The sequence below is a fragment of the Phoenix dactylifera genome, chromosome 5 (genome assembly GCF_051530095.1).
Source record: "Phoenix dactylifera cultivar Ajwa chromosome 5, Ajwa_hap1_PhDact_Kaust_v1.1, whole genome shotgun sequence".
NCBI classification, from domain to species: domain Eukaryota; kingdom Viridiplantae; phylum Streptophyta; class Magnoliopsida; order Arecales; family Arecaceae; genus Phoenix; species Phoenix dactylifera.
Window position 1 is genome coordinate 16,579,334 of NC_143194.1, and position 14,970 is coordinate 16,594,303.

The 14,970-nt window shown below is 41.2% G+C and overlaps 1 non-coding gene across 1 annotated transcript; it reads left to right on the top strand.

Moving 5' to 3' along the window:
* Positions 1-13,966: 13,966 nt before the first annotated feature.
* On the top strand, positions 13,967-14,072 carry LOC148703418 (small nucleolar RNA R71). Its single transcript, XR_015987772.1, has one exon. It is a non-coding gene; the product is annotated as a small nucleolar RNA R71 (small nucleolar RNA).
* The last annotated feature ends 898 nt before the right edge of the window (positions 14,073-14,970 follow it).

The following is a 14,970-nucleotide window of genomic DNA, read 5'->3' on the forward strand; positions in this document are numbered from 1 at the left end:
TAGGACTTCGAATTCAAAGTCGAGTCCTAATTGGATTAGGACTAAAATTAAATAAATCCTAATTGGATTAGAATTTCTTAAGTCCTAATTAATTATTAATCTAATGAATTATGATGACTCCTAATTTGATTAGGATTGAAGGATTCAATTGAGTCATGGTTCAATCAAATCCTAATTGGATTAGGATTTGAAGGGAAAGCAAATAGGTGCACCTAATCCTCTTTGGAAGAGGACTAGACCACCTTACATTAGACCCCACGCCCTACTTGATTGGATCAAGTAGGGCATGCGTGATGAGGAGAACCCCCTCCCTTGGCCGAAATCAAAGAGAAGAGAAGAGGGGCGTGCGCCCCTCTTCTTGGCTCCAAAAGGAAAAACATAAAGCTCCTAAAATGTAGGATCTCCATGTGTCTTTATAAGGAGGTAAAGGAACAACCCCTAGGGCAATTCTTTTCCTCCTCTTTTCAGCCGTGAGCCACCTTTTCTCTTGGTTTTTTCAGCCGCCATCAGCAAAGGGAAAAGAAGAGGAGGCGTGCACCTCCTCTTGGTCTTCCTCCTTGGTGCCAACGCAGGGAAAGCAAAAGGCAGCAACTAGCCTTTTGGTTCTTCTCCCTAGAGCCTCCTTCTTCTGCATCCTTCTTCTTCCTCCTCCCTCTGGGATTCAAGAGTTGGTTGAAAGGGAGAAAATCAGCCATCCAAAGTTGTCTCTGCAAGGGAGCTAGCACCCCGAGGAGACAAGGAAGCTTTGATCGGATCTCTACTTCGTGTGGACACCGTAGAGGCCGGACGCGTGTGCGGCTTCAAGTGAACCTTCATCCTAAACCATGAATTTCAGTTTGCGGTGATCATCTACCCGCACAAGGTGAAGATCTAATCTTCCTAATGGTTTAAAAGGTTTTTAATTCTAATCTATCTATGAACGGTTTTTGAACAACGTTCATGAGATCAACATCGATCCCGCGCATGCCACTTCCGCTGCATCTGAAATTTTTTTTTAATTTTCTGCGGCATGGGCGGATTTCCAATAGTGGTATCAGAGCCTAGGCTTCGTAGTTTAAGATTAGGATTAATTATTAAAAGGCATATAAGATCTGAAATTTAAAAGGTTATGCATGCTGAAAATTTTATGCATGCAGATTTTCAGGGGTTGCTGATTTTTGCATGCTGATTTTTATGAGATAAGTTGATGATTCTATTGCATTGTTAATGAGATTACAAAGGTTTAGAATCATGTCTAGCATGATCAGCAACCCATGTCATAACGTAATAAATTAGATTTCAGATCTGAAAATTATAATTACTGCATGTGGTGATGATCATAGGATTCAAACCCTTTTGGTATCAAATGTAAAGACCTGCGATATGATCTGTAATATCATGTAATTTTTCAGATGCTTGCATGCATCTTATTTGATATTTTGAGAGGCCTGCGTGCCTCCTAGAAGGGATGTAATTTATTATTATATATCTGGTTGTATTTCTGTGATGTAATGTACGTCAACGATCAAGTCAAAAACAATACGTGAGATGAACGGCGATCTGAGCGGTTGATGGCGATTGGATCAAGAGTTGATCAGGGATCGAATCAAGGAGGCTCGGGACCAATTCAAGAGTTGAAGACCAGCTGATTGATTGACGTGCATGTGCTTGTAATATGACCTAATTAGAATCCATGATCATCACCTATTTAAATTCTGCTTTTATTTATTGCTGCAATTATAACTGCCTACGATGTGCTATTTGCATGTGATGCGAATGTGAGTAGGGTAGATAGGTTTACATATGATGCAAACTAGTAGAGCAATCCCAATGAGACCTAAACTAAAACCTCCTCAATCAAGTCGAGAGTGAACCAACATGAGCGAGTCATATTAGATTAATTGATCTAATTGGTGTCTAGGAAAGCATGAAAGGTGGTTACTTAATTAAAACCTTACTCTCTGAGTAAGGAGAGCCTCCCACCTGCTTACCTGGCGAATTGTTCGATTACCTCTTATGAAGAGCTCAAGTTGCAAACACTAAGACATGATTAACCAATATTAAGTCCATAGGTCTTCCACCGTAGTAGAGCTGCTAAGGTCTTTCTGGTGTTGACTTGTCTCGGCTGGACACAGTGGGCAAGTTGCATCAGGGGGCTGGACCTCTCTATAGACATGAGATGTTGTAGGGATAAAGGTGGGGTTGGGGACCAATAACTGTTAGGTGAGGACCCAATGACGACTTTATTTCTACGGTTATACGGTGGGTCTGACTTGACTAAGGAATGGGACCAATAACTGTTAGGTGAGGTCTTCATGACTTAGAGACCAAGTAGCACTGCAACATGCTTGAGAAGCATTGTACATGAGTTGTATACTCATCCATTTATATGTCACCAATAACTGTTAGGTGAGGTGGCATATAAATCGATGGGACCGCAGTACCCACTAGAAATTCTAGTCGTGTAGAATTTCCATTTTTCTACTAGGAGAGTGTGAGAAATTCGAGAAAATAGTAGGAGGTACATTTGTTCTAAAATACCCTAGAACAAATTAGGATCAAGTATAAAAATCTAACTAGAATCTTTACTCTCTGCAGATCACAATGTCAGCCTCAAACCCTTTGACCCGTTTTCTTGAGACCAACAGACTGACCGGTACCAATTACAGAGACTGGCTTAGAATTCTCAAAATTGTTCTGAGTTGCGAGAAAATAGGCTATGTGCTCGACAATGATATCCCCACATTACCAGCACGTCCGACCGCTGATCATCGTGCGACGCATGAAAAGTGGACAGACGATGACATTAGGATCAAGTGCTACATCATGGCATCCATGTCTAATGAACTCCAATGCTAGCATGAGAATATAAAGACTGCTAAAGACATACTGGCACACCTGCAAGAGTTGTATGGTGAGCAGAGTCGCACAGCTCGTTTTGAAGTGTCCAAGAGGCTCTTCAAAGCAAAGATGCGCGAGGGGCAGTCTGTTCATGATCATGGTCTGACTATGATCAAGGACTTAGAGGAGCTTGAGAAGCTCGGTATGAACATGCACAAGAAATTGCAAGTAGATCTGATCCTGCAATCCCTTCCTGATTTATTTGGACAGTTTATAGTAAACTACCACATGAATAAGATTGAATGCACTAAGACTGAACTGTTAAACATGTTGGTAACTGCTGAGGGAGCCTTGAAAGGTTCAAAGGGCAATGTCCTTGCTACTGAGTTGACTTCTGGTTCCAAGAGAAAGTCTACTTGGAAGAAAAAGAAGCCTGCTAAGAAGCAGAAGAAAGACAAGAAGCCAAAGAAGGAAGTTTAAAAGAAAAAGGCTAATAACAAAGGAAAATGTTTCCACTGTAATGTCGATGGCCACTGGAAGAGGAACTGTCCTTCATACCTCGAGAGCCTGAAGAACAAGAAGGCAGACACACATTCAGAAGGTATGATAGACTTGCTCATGATTGAAATTAACCTTACGATTTTCTCTACTTCGAGTTGGGTTATAGATTCTGGTTCTAGTGCTCACTTGTGCACTACTATGCAGGGTCTAAAGGAAAGTAGAAGGCTGGCGGAAGGTGCAGTAATCCTTCGGGTTAGCAACGGAGCAAAAGTTGCTGCTGTAGCTGTGGGCACCTATCCTCTGCGACTACCGTCTGATTTTAGTTTATTACTTAGAGACTGTTATTATGTACCTGCTACTAGTAGAAATTTGATTTATGTTTCATGTCTAGCACAGGAAGGTCATGTTTTTACATTTGACAAAAACTGTTGTTCTATTTATTTCAGAAATAAAATAGTCGCACGTGGTTTTATGATTGACAGTCTCTATCATTTGCATATGGATGTATTTGTAAATATGTCCGAACAAGAAGTGAGTGCCAAAGGATCCAAGAGATCCAGGGATGAGATAAACCAGAAGTATTTGTGGCACCTTAGGCTTGGCCATATTGGAGAGGACAGAATGAACAAAATGGATAAAGATGGGCTTCTCGGCTCATTGACTTCCGAGTCATATCCAGTTTGCGAGTCCTGTCTTCAAGAAAAAGTGGCTAGATTGCCCTTTGTAAGACATGGGGAGAGGACCACTGAAATACTTACCCTGATACATACAGATGTGTGTGGCCCATTTGATGTGCTAGCCAGGGATCGTTATTCGTACTTCATTATCTTTACCGATGATTATTCACAGTATGGGTATGTGTATCTTATGAGACACAAATCTGAATCTTTTGAAAAGTTCAAAGAGTTCAGAAATGAAGTAGAAAAACAAACTGAAAAATCCCTTAAGGCTCTTCGATCAGATCGAGGAGGAGAATACCTTAGTGAAAAATTTCGGGACTATCTCAAGGAGAATGGCATAGTCTCACAATGGACTCCTCCGGGAACCCCTCAACTCAACGGGGTGTCAGAGAGGAGAAATCAGACTCTATTGGATATGGTCCGATTCATGATGAGCTTCACTGATTTATCAATGTTTCTTTGGGGAGATGTCTTACTTACCGCAATTTATCTACTGAATAGAGTTTCCTCTAAATCCGTTCCTACCACACCGTATGAGATATGGCATGGTAAGAAACCAAGTCTTGGTCATCTCAAGATTTGGAGATATCTAGCCCACGTCAAACGACTACAGGCGGACAAGCTAGAGGCTAGGACCATAAGTGCTCGTTTTATAGGATATCCTAAAGAGTCATTAGGATATAATTTTTACGTCTCAGAGGATCACAATGTGTTTATGAGCCGACATGCCATCTTCTTGGAAAAACAGTTTATCCTTGATAGAGGCAGTGGAAGAAAAATTGAGCTTGAAGAGAAAGTCTCTGAAAAGCAACGAGTCATGGATCCTATAGAACCCATTCATACAGAGCCAGTACACGTTGTTTCTCCACCTCGCAGATCTAGTAGGGTCTCCCATCCTCCTGATAGATACTTAGGTATGCTTGAAGAGGATACTAAGGAAATGTTCCTCATGGGAGATAGGGAACACATACAGGATCCCAAAATCTACGATGAGGCGATATCAGATATCGATTCCGAGAAATGGCTGGAAGTTATGAAGTCAGAGTTAGACTCCATGCATTCCAACCAAGTCTGGACTTTAGTGGATCCACCAGAAGGTATTGTACCTATTGGATGCAAATGGATCTACAAAAGAAAGATAGGTTCGGATGGAAAGGTAGAGACTTATAAGGCAAGGCTAGTAGCGAAAAGGTATAGTCAACGCGAAGGCATTGACTATCAGGAGACCTTTTCACCTGTAGCCATGCTGAAATCCATCCGAACATTGCTTGCCATTGCAGCATTTCATGATTATAAAATTTGGCAGATGGATGTGAAAACTGCTTTCCTAAATGGATATCTTGATGAAGATATCTATATGGAGCAGCCTTTGGGTTACTTCCAGTGATGGAGATCACAAGGTCTACAAGCTGCAAAGGTCCATTTATGGACTAAAGTAAGCATCTCGGAGTTGGAACACTCGTTTCAATGATGCAATCAAAATGTTTGATTTCATCAAGAACGAAGAGGAACCGTGTGTTTACAAGAAGGTTAGTGGGAGTGTTGTCGTGTTTCTCGTACTGTACGTGGACGACATCCTCCTGATAGGGAATGATATTCCCATGCTAACCTCGATCAAGGTCTGGTTGTCAAAAGAATTCTTCATGAAAGACCTTCGGGAAGCATCCTATATTTTGGGGATAAAGGTCTATAGAGATAGATCTAAAAGGATGCTTGGCCTATTGATCGGTTCTTTCAATTTCAAAAGTAAACCATGCAATAGCACGTATCCTGTAGGATAGTGATTACGGGTGTCGGTCCACAGGGATTGGAGACAAATTATTTTTCTTTAAAAATAAATCAAAAAGAAGGATTTGCTAACTTGATTTAACTAAATTAAACTATGAGTGTGAATTGGAATTGATCAGAGTAAATAGATCTAGGGTTTGGAATCCACCACATAGCATTGCATCAAGGACTGTGTTCTTAATTTTTGTCTTTTGGAGAGGCATGCAATTTGGCTACAAGCCTTTTAAAATAAAATCATAAAGAGTGTTAGGAAGATCCATCTTCGGTATAGCATGAAGTGTCTACCTAAGTATGCTAATCTAGGGTGCAGCACACCTCATCTTCCTAGGCATGGATCATCTTAGACTACTTTAGCAAACATGAATAATAAATAGCATGCTCAAGGTTTAAACATCATAAAAGAAATATTTTATTGAAGATAAGAATTTAAACAAGCTCCAAAATAATAATAAAAAGTAAGAACTATAATGCCCTGATACATTGCTATGGCTTCATCCAGCCCTAGATTGGACGTTTAGCCGAGCATGGCTTCCGGACGACCTCCCGTCTTCAAATGAAAGCCTTCACCTCCCATTATTCCCAAAATATCACAAAATATTCTCTTTCCTCCCCTCTCTCTTCTTTTTTTATTTCTTTCTCTCGGCTTTCTTCTTCTTCTTCTTCTTCACCGAAACAGAGCCTGCCCTGTTTTTCCTCAACCGAGCTCTCCCCCCTTTCTTCCCTTCCTCCCCTCTTCTTATAGATCGCCCGAGCTTGCGTGGATGGCTGGATTATGGGCGGAAGGAGAGGGCGGACGCGGTAGAGGGGGAGGGCAGCCGCTGAGTACGCCTCGAATCCGGACGGCTTGGATCACTGGAGGAGCCGGGGTATGTTGTCGCGGGATGTCCGGACGCGGAGGCTGCATTGGCGGGATCGCTGGAGCTCCGGGATCGATCGCGGAATGAAGGAGGCGCGGGCTGAGAGGAGGCATTTTCGGACTGTATTGCGGGAGGTGGATCCGGACTTGGACAGCTGAGGACGCTCCTTGAATCGGCTAGGCGGATCGCGGGATGGTGCGATGGATGACAATGAAGGCTACCGCGGGCTGAGGCGGAGGAGGCTGCTGTGAGCGTTGATCACGGACACGGTGGAGAGGGGCTGGCCGTGGAATGAGCTAGGGTGACTTGGAGGGCGCCGTGGAAGATGTTGGGACGTGGATCACGGGACGGTGGCGCTGATCCAGAAACTGCCCGGAAAGAGAGGATTTGGGAGATGATCTGTGAGCCCGGGATGGCGGCTGTGCGGAGGCGGGGATGCAGGCGGATGAAGAGGCGGAGGATCTGGTCGCCGGCTGCACCGCGTGGAGGATTGGAGCGTCGGCTGGAACGGGCAGGGGGGCGCTCTGTGAGGCGGGATCACGGGAAGGATGGATAACGGGAGGAAGGAGATAAACAGTGAAAGATTTTTATATTTTTTTTATTATTATTATTACATTATTTCTCACTGTTCATGTGAACAGTGTTTTTACGGGACACTGTTCATATGAACAGTGAATAAGTGATTCTCCCCGAAATTATTTTTATTTATTTTATTATATTCATTATTTCCCTTTTTTTTGTTTTAAATTTATAAATTTTATATGAAGGTAGGTAAGGAATTGGTTGGAAATTGACTTTGGGTTTGAGGTGGGTCATGATGGTTGACTTGTCCTTGAGCCCATTGTCATTTAAATTTAATTCTTGCTAAGCTGCTTCAGATCGAACTCGACTAGACAAGACTAAAAACAGGACCGTGACCTAATAAAAAGGGTTAATCAAACCTCTGCCCCATACAAAATAAATTATAACTTTCGATCGAATCAGGACCAAAACCCATTTAATTATAACCTTAGCTTGACTACAATTCTATCAAGTTACCAAACCGGGTCAACACAATCTCCTCCTTATATGTTTTCCTGTAATTTTCATGAAAGATTGCAAACAAGAGAGAGACAAGTTCAGAGTCTGATTTAAGAAAAGAATTATTTGCTTTTTACCATATTTTAAATTTATTTCAATGATCATTTATTATTATTGTTATTATATATATATATATATATTTTAGATCGATTGATCTATGAAGTGAAAATCAAATTCCAAATCCATACTAGTAAAGAATTTCAAAAACTCTCTTTTTTATTATTATTATTAAAATCTAATTTAAGATACATAAATGATAAGAGTTTCAAAGCACACACGGTTTTATTTCCTAAGTCAGCCCAAATCCTAGGTCAAAATGCAATTCAAGTTGAAGTCATTTAGTTTCCGTTAGGGAGTTGTAAGACTTATTTATACTGGAGTGCTCGGTGAAATCTGAACCGTACACAAGCTAAGGGTTCGGATCAACAAAATATTGCAAAGACTAGTAGTTTCCAAGGATTGGTCGAAAGGACCTGTTCACTGATTCAAAATCATTTTATCTGCAGGATTTCGAGAGTTGTGGATATTTACTTTAGTACCTCACGGGCTTTATCTGTAATATTCCAGTTTACTCGAATTTTTACAACGACGGCTTTCACACTATTGTCTTTTTCAAGGTCAATACAGAGTTTTTTTTTTATATATATATATATTGTGCACTTTTACTCTTGTGGTGATTTCTCCGTGTAACGAGCAATCAGTCGACAACTCTCACACCAGTTGGTATAAGGTGTCGGGCATCAAGACTCCCCTACGGACTTATGCTCAGAGTCCTCATCACAAGCCCACCTGACCTTTGACAATAGGTAGCCCTTTTCGATGTTCCTGACTAAATCCTTTTTATTGATTTTTTTTTTTTTGAATTAGATAAGTATGATTCATCAGGGTCCAAGGTTGCTACTATACTATCAACATATTGTCGAGCCTAGACCTTAGAAGGGTCGGCCAATGTGTAGTGAAATTCCAAAGTATTAATTAGCTTACAACTCCCTAAGAGAGACTTAATAAAAAGAACTTAAATTTATATTACTTCCGACTAGTCATTGGGCTTTTTAGATTTTATATACCTTATGTATTTATCATTCTCGCATTCATGTATAGAAATTAGGTAATATATATATATATTTAATTTTTTTTTTTAAAATTGTAAAAATGAACACAATTTTTTTTAAAAAGATATTTTTATATTTTTATATTTTTATTTCTTTTGATAAACCTGACATTATGAAGTGAAAACGAATGCAAGAGATGCAAACAAAATAAAAAATAAAAAAAAAATACTTAAAAATACCCCCAAATCTAAACCTAACATTGTCCTCAATGTTAAAGAAATCTAAGAGAATTGGGTTGCCTCCCAACAAGCGCTAAGTTTTATTGTCTTCAGCCAGACACGGTGCATCCTTAATTATTTTGATAAACAGGGTTCGTCAAATTAAGGGATTCGATCAATTGCCCATCGGTAACACAGTCCACATAAGGTTTTAACCTTTGACCATTGACTTTTAAAATATGTCCACCATTGAGGTGTTGGATCTCTACTGCACCATAAGGAAAAACCTTTTTCACTACGAATGGTCCATCCCACCTAGAGCGAAGTTTACCCGGGAAGAGTCGCAACTTTGAATTGAACAGCCAAACCTTTTGACCAGGTTCGAAGGACTTACGGTTAATATTTTTATCATGAAAAGCCTTAGTCCTTGCTTTATAAATTTTAGCATTTTCATAAGCCTCATTGCGCAATTCTTCAAGTTCACTTAGTTGGAGTTTTCGATGAGGACCAGCTACTGTCATATCTATGTTAAACTTTTTGATAGCCCAGAAAGCTCTATGTTCAAGTTCTACCGGTAAGTGACAAGCTTTTCCAAAAACTAAACGGTAGGGAGACATGCCAATAGGAGTTTTGTAGGCAGTACGATAGGCCCAGAGTGCATCATTTATCCTTTGAGACCAATCTTTCCTATTGGGACGTACCGTTTTCTCTAAGATGTGTTTTAACTCCCTATTGGACACCTCGACTTGTCCACTCGTTTGGGGATGATATGGGGTAGCAACTTTGTGGGTGATGTTATATTTGCGAGCCAAAGCCTCGAAAGACCGGTTGCAAAAATGAGATCCCCCATCACTGATGATGGCTCGGGGTGTGCCAAAACGACAAAAGATGTTTTCATGTAAAAATTTAATCACAACCTTGTGGTCATTAGTTTTAGTGGCGACAGCTTCTACCCATTTTGAAACATAATCAACCCCTACAAGAATATATTCGAAACCAAAGGATGGTGGGAAAGGGCCCATAAAGTCAATACCCCAGACATCAAATATTTCTACAATTAAAATAGGATTGAGAGGCATCATATCTCTACGGGAGATGGTACCCATCCGTTGGCACTGTTCACAAGTTTGGCAAAAGTTATGGGCATCTTTGAAAAGAGTGGACCAATAAAATCCACTCTGTAAAACTTTTGCTGCAGTTTTTCTACCCCCAAAATGTCCCCCACAAGCTTGTGAATGGCAGAATGAAAGAATACTTTGAAATTCGCATTCGGGGACACATCGACGGATTACTTGATCGGGACAATACTTGAATAGATCGGGATCATCCCAATAATAGAACTTTACTTGTGAAAAGAATCGGTTCTTGTCTTGAGTTGACCAATCATCAGGAATTCGTCCTATGGCAAGGTAATTTACTATGTTTGCAAACCATGGCATTTTCATTCCTTGTACCCCAAATAATTGTTCATCCGGGAAAGCATCATGTAAGGGTGAGGTATTCTTAGAGGGTTCAAGAAGAATCCTAGATAAGTGGTCTGCTACGACATTTGCAGTTCCTTTCTTGTCACGAATTTCTAGATCAAATTCTTGTAGTAAAAGAATCCATCGAATCAGACGGGGTTTGGTGTCCTTCTTTGCAAGAAGGTGTCGAAGGGCAGCATAATCAGTGAATACGGTAACCTTGGATCCTAAAAGGTAAGATCGAAACTTGTGTAGTGCGAATACTACAGCTAGCAATTCTTTCTCAGTGGTGGTGTAGTTCAATTGTGCATCTGAGAGTGCTTTACTAGCGTAATAGATGATATGAGGTACCTTATCTAGCCGTTGCCCTAAAACTGCCCCAATGGCATAGTCGGATGCGTCACACATTAATTCAAATGGAAGGGTCCAATTAGGGGGCCGTATGATAGGTGCAGTGGTCAATTTCGAGCGAAGATTTTCAAATGCCTCCTCGCATACTTTATCAAAGACAAAGGGAGTGTCCTTGGCAAGAAGATTGCACAAGAGTTTGGAAATCTTGCTGAAATCCTGAATGAAGCGACGGTAGAAACCAGCATGGCCAAGGAATGATCGGATTTGTTTCACAGTTTTGGGTGGAGGGAGATTGGAAATAAGATCGACTTTGGCTTTATCTACTTCAATGCCCCTCTTGGACATGACGTGTCCTAAAACTATGCCTTCTTGAACCATGAAATGGCTCTTTTCCCAACTTAATACTAAGTTGGTCTCCTTACATCTTTTCAAAACTAAGGTCAAATTGTCCAGACAATCGTCAAAGGATAGGCCAAAAACTGAGAAATCATCAATGAACACTTCTAAAAAGTTTTCCACCATATCTGAAAAAATGGCCATCATGCATCGTTGAAAGGTTGCGGGTGCATTGCATAGTCCAAAAGGCATCCTCCTATATGCAAATGTCCCAAATGGGCAAGTAAAGGTGGTTTTCTCTTGATCGTCCGGGTAAACAGGTACTTGATTATATCCAGAATAACCATCTAAGAAACAGTAGAAACCTTGACCAGCCAACCGTTCCAAAATTTGATCTATGAAAGGTAGAGGGAAATGGTCTTTCCTAGTCATTGAATTAAGTTTTCTGTAGTCAATGCATACGCGCCAACCCGTGGTTGTGCGTGTTTGTATCAATTCTCCTTCCGTATTTTCAACCACAGTGATACCTGATTTCTTGGGAACCACTTGTGTCGGACTCACCCACTTACTATCAGAAATTGGATAAATGATTCCGGCATCTAATAACTTCACCACTTCTTTCTTGACTACCTCCTTCATATTAGGATTGAGTCTTCTTTGCATTTCTCGGGTGGGCTTTGCATCATCTTCGAGATGAATTCGATGCATGCAAACAGAGGGGTCAACCCCTTTCAAATCGGCTACAGACCATCCTATGGCATGTTTATTCTCTTCTAGCACCCTTAAAAGTTTACCCTCCTGTTCAGTAGATAAGTTGGCTGCGATGATTACAGGGAGGCTATCTTCTGGACCTAGAAAGGCATACTTAAGATTTGTCGGAAGTGGCTTCAACTCAAGTTTAGGTGGAGAGTCAATGGAAGGACAAAGTGGTGTGCTAGCAATGGGGGGGAGAGGTTCAGGTTGGATCTTCCAAGGAAGGGAACTCATAGGGGATTGATTGTCGAGTAAGATGTTAACTTCTTCTATGGCCTTGTCTATATCAAAGTTGTCAATGTCAAAATGGGCCAAACATGCCTCTAAGTGGTCATCTGCTAAGATATAGGGAAGGGCTTCCTCTACAAGATCATCCATTTTGTCAATTAGGTAACACTCGTCTTCCCTCACATGTTGGTCAGCGGCATGAAACACATTCAACTTAATTTTCATGTTCCCAAATGATATATCCATTGCCCCGGTTCTACAGTTGATACATGCATTGGCTGTCGCTAAAAAGGGACGACCAAGAATCACAGGGATTTGTTTTTTTAGGTTGGGCACATGTTCAATGTCAAGGACGATAAAATCTACTGGAAAATAGAATTTGTCTACCTTGACAAGAACATCTTCAATCATCTCCCTTGGCATCTTCACCGATCGATCAGCCAATTGTAAAGATACCGAGGTAGGTTTCAATTCACCCAACCCAAATTTTTCATAGACTGAATAGGGTAGAAGATTCACACTTGCCCCTAGATCTAAAAGTGCTCGATCAATGGAGTTATCTCCTATGACACAGGAAATAGTGGGAGCGCCAGGATCTTTGAATTTTGGAGGGGTGTTGTGTTGAAGAATGGAACTTACCTGTTCAGTAAGTAGGACCTTTTTAGGCACATGTGTCCTAGATTTCCGCTTTTGGGTGCAAAGGTCTTTGAGAAATTTGGCATAGGAGGAAACTTGTTTGATGGCATCAAGGAGTGGGAGGTTGATTTTAACTTGTTTGAAGACCTCCATCATCTCTTCTAATGAAGTTCCCTTCTTGCCAAAGGGAGAGGGTGCATTAAGTGCTTCAGGGAATGGAGCCTTCGGAATGTGGGTTGTGGCAGATGGTGGACTAGCTGAAGAAGGTTTTGGGTTTTCATGTGATACATTCTTCTCTTCTTCTTTTCCTTCCTTATTGTTACCCTCCCCAACCTTATTATCTATTATACGTCCACTCCTTAGGGTAGTCAAAGCATTGGCTTGCTCATGATTTAGTTGAGTTTCTTGAGCCACGTATTGTCCCCTAGGATTACTCATTGGTTGACTTGGAAGCTTATCTTCCTCTCGCTTGTTTAATGCATTAGCTAGTTGACCCATTTGGGATTCTAGCTTAGCAATTGATTGCGTGTGAGAGTGCAATAGTTGTGTGTTTGCCTCCAAACCTTGAAGGGCAGTCAACACCTTCTCCTCAAAGGCTGTATTTCTTTGGGTTGGAGGAGGAGGATGCTGAAATTGAGTTGAGGGACGGTAGAGATGAAAATTCTGAGGGTTTTGAAAATTTTGGGAGAAGGGTTGGGAGGTATTAGAAGCCTCCAAGAAAAATTTGGATGATTCCGCCATCCCGGATTATATGTATTGGAAAATGGATCATTACCCGGTCTGGGCTGTGTTTGGGCAGCATTGATGTGTTCTTGCACGAGTTCGGGATATTGGGGTGCTGAGGGGCACTCATGAATAGGATGCGATGGGCTAGAACAGATAGCACACACTTGTGCTTGGAAAGAGCTAACGACATGTCCTCCTATCATTAGTTGGTCAATCTTATGGGACAATGCATCTACCTTGCTAGACAGATCCATAAAATGACTTATTTCACAAATGGCCCCTTTTCTTTGAAAATTTGGGGGTGCTTGACGAGAACATGAAGCATGGTGGAGGGAGTTTTCATTAAGATTTTCGAATAGTTGCCATGCTTCATGCTCATTTCGAAGCATGAAAGTCCCCCCGCATGCAGCATCGATCATCTGACGGTTTCGTTCCGTCAAACCGTCATAGAAATATTGCACTAGCTGCCACTTAGGTATTTGATGATGAGGGCATTTACGGATTAGGTCCCGAAATCTCTCCCAAGTTTCATGAAATTCTTCTCCCTCGGTTTGGGAGAAGCTTGTAATGGCACGTCTAAACTGGTTCGTTCTTCCTATAGGAAAGTATTTTTTAAGGAATTCTTGTTGCATTTGATCCCAAGAACGAATTGAGTTAGCTTCTAAAGAATTCAGCCATTGTTTGGCTCTATCTTTAAGGGAGAAGGGGAATAACCTAAGTTTCAGGGCATCATCAGTGAAGTTCTGAATCTTGACAGTGGTGCAAATCTCAAGAAATTCATCTAAATGTTTGTATAGGTCTTCGTTGGTGAGCCCATAAAAAGATGGGAGCATTTGGATCACACTAGACTTTATTTCATATTGTACAGCTGCTACCTCAGGTAATCGAATGCAGGATGGGGAAGTGTAAATAGTGGGAGTAAAGTACTCCCTCAGGAGTTTGGGTTGTTCTTCAGCCATTTTAAGAGGTGGGGATGATCCTAATGTTTTGATCTTAGCTCGAATGTTCCTAAGGGTTCGTTCTATTTCAGGGTCAAAAGGTAATAGGTTTCGTACTCTAGAACGACTACCGTGCATACACTAGTACTCGATCAATCAAGCATGCAATAAAAGAGAAAAGCATATCAATCCTAGTCTTTGTCCTAAAATCACTAGACATCTCCTAACTGGTTTGAAGAGGGCACCTAAGCCTCCAATCCGGTCTAATGAACCGAGTTGACCAGGTAAGCTCCCAGGTAAGTGGAGGGGTCACGATGCGTTCGCAAAGGTCCCACTTAAAACCCACTTGCCTCGAACAGATGAACTGTCTCCCTTATAGGGACAAAGCTTGCTTAGACATCAACTAAGCCACAGAGCGAAATTGGTGCAACTTTCAGTGATCTTCGTCCTATTGAGCTCGAATGTCCCTAGGGGCCAATGTCTAATTGATTTTAATTAAAGTGACACTATGTGAGATTGAGTTCACCTAAGTTGGGCAAGAGT